The sequence below is a fragment of the Lissotriton helveticus genome, chromosome 4_1 (genome assembly GCF_964261635.1).
Source record: "Lissotriton helveticus chromosome 4_1, aLisHel1.1, whole genome shotgun sequence".
NCBI classification, from domain to species: domain Eukaryota; kingdom Metazoa; phylum Chordata; class Amphibia; order Caudata; family Salamandridae; genus Lissotriton; species Lissotriton helveticus.
The window spans coordinates 1,410,564,646-1,410,567,257 of NC_136063.1; the positions used below are offsets into that span (position 1 = coordinate 1,410,564,646).

At 42.0% G+C, this 2,612-nt stretch overlaps 1 non-coding gene across 1 annotated transcript; it reads right to left on the reverse strand.

The window, feature by feature from the left end:
• Window positions 1–372: 372 nt before the first annotated feature.
• On the reverse strand, window positions 373–479 carry LOC144829874 (U6 spliceosomal RNA). The gene has a single exon (XR_013610863.1). It is a non-coding gene; the product is annotated as a U6 spliceosomal RNA (small nuclear RNA).
• Window positions 480–2,612: the final 2,133 nt, after the last annotated feature.

Consider the following 2,612-nt stretch of genomic DNA (forward strand, 5'->3'; position numbering starts at 1 on the left):
CATGGCAGACAAATAAAAGTACATTTAAAAATCGGTATAAGGGCAAATGGTTGCTGGGTGAGGGGAGACTTGTGAGAGAAGGGGACAAGTAGGAGCAGGGAAAGAGCTAAAGGAAACATTCCCTCCTATGCACTGCAAGCAAGATATGATGCAGCAGTAGAAGGACATATTACCCAATTAAAAGACTATGAGACCAAAATACTCATGGGTCGTACACATACAAACACATGGAGGCAAGTCCCTGAATTAGGAACATGGATGTAAGAAAGACAACAAAGCTAACCAATCATTAGCAAAGGGCTGACGAAAAGTCCAATGAGAGTATTTACATATTGGAAACAATGGGCCTGCCTACAGACAACAAAAGCTTTCTAAAATTTGCATTGCTGCACAAATGTGCCTGTCATCTTTGCTCATAGACCATACTAATGTTCTCTGTATCGTTCCAATTTTGATGATTGGGCTGCCGAAGCTAGTACAATAACCTGGAGAATTCAGTACAATGATAGCACAAAATGATGTTCTTCAACAACAGGAATGGTACAAAGAAGCTAGGTCTAGAGAAATCTACTATTTAAATAGAGGGAATTGTTCACTCTGAGATAAAACGTCATACAATGTTATAAGAGGATTGTTAAGTCATTTGAAAAAACACATTTGGAGCCAGAGGATAGTTATGCATGGCAACTGCTACAAAGTGAAGAGAACTAACCCTGCTGAAGCTAAAGTTCTCATAACAAATTAAAGTTGATGTTCTCAATTGTGCAGGATGACCAAGTTTGTCTGCCTCAGCAGATGCCACATACCTAAATATGTATGTAACCATAGGCATTGTTGCATTGCCCACTGAGTCAGTGGCTGAAATGTGGTTATACCTATCCTGTCTCTCTCATTTGCTCGAACAAATGCTTCACTGTCTATTAGACCCGTAATAGAGGTAGGCTTGCAAAATCTGTTGGTGTGTTTAGAGCAAGGCATGGTCTACAGTGAAAAGGAAAAGTAGACAAGGAGTGTTCAAGTTTTCCAATCCTTTTCACCGCAGCATGTAGAACACAAAGTACATTTATTCACTCTCCCTGTTTTTGGAATGCTCCCCTTTTATAGTTTACTATCACAGACTCCACTCTGCCCTTTACGAGTCCTTTCCAGTGTTCTCTGCAATCACCTGTATACATGATTAATACATATTTATCTTTGATTAGGTGTGACTTGCTCTTCTACTACTCCTGGCATACTACTGACTTTCAGGAGTAAGTTAGAAGTACTACAACAGTAAGTCATAGCAAAAAAGCTGTTTGAATTGGACCTCAGGAAGAAAAGCCAGAGCTTAAAATTTCTGCCCAAGTATATTCCAGGAGGATACAAGTTTATTTTCACGGTAAATATTCATCAAAATCTGATAAAAATGTTCTCAGGTAACAGGGGTGTGGCAAACATTGTGAGAAGTTGAGGTTTTTAGATCAGAGTAACTGAATTTCTATTCATATTCACAAATTAACTAAATCCCACCATGTCCATTTACATTGAAAAACATCTAATTTGTAAACAACCGCAAGGCACCGGAATAATAATAACAAAAATGAAAACATTTTTTTATACTTCCTTTTGTTCCATGGCCTGGAACGCAGGATGGTTTTCTCTAGCAGTGGAAGCTCATTTTTATTCGCTATAAGAACCAGTGTGTACATTAACAAGTTGTGTGTTGTAGACCAGACAGCCGGGGAGGAGTTCGAAATCCAGTACTCACAATACATCTACTATGGTTATAAACAGGGCTGGCCTTTAGTATTGCGAGTTGAGACTATGCCCAGGGCGCCGACCATCAGAGGGGCGCTGGTGCTCCCTGAAGCAGTCTCCTGGAACTCAGGGCAAAAGAAAGAGTGTTTAAACACTTTTTAAGCAAGGCATGCTGTATTAGGGTATGCTGTCGGAGCCCCGTCCACTCTCCGCCCATATTTGTCATTGGCTTGTGTCATTGTCCTTCCAAAATGCTGGCTTCTGATTTGTACATAGACTTGTTAGTCCCGCATTGGTACCGCCTTTTCTACATTTGTTACCGCCCATAACCACAGGACCTTTTACTTGGCTCGTTACACTGTCCCCCGTTATTTAGTGGGGGAGCACTAAATAATAACAGTTCAGTAACACCCTTGTATTCGGGGGCCCTCATGGTGGTACAGATGCTGAAGAGGCGTTTAGGACTTGGAGAGACAGATCACGGAGACCCTGGACAGTACTGCCCCCTGGTCACGAAAAACTCCGGGCAGAGTTCAGATATCTGCCCCTTGGTACTCGGGCATCTTGAGAATGATGAAAGCTGGGTGCAAATGCCTGGAAAGGAACTGGAGGAAAGATTTTTCTGACCAGGGGAGAGGGGAGGATAAAGAGGCACTGAAGAGCTATCATGGGCTCGTCAGAAGAGCAAAAGCAGCATATTATCTGGAGAGAATCGGATCGGCTACAAAGTCTACTCATGAACTGTTAACGATCTATAAGGAGATATCTTCGTTAACAACAGTAGCTGCACCGGCTGTGGGCTCAGGAGAGTTATGTAATAGGGTGGCAGACCTTTGCTCCGACAAAGTGGAGTAAATATACACCACTTTCCCTGA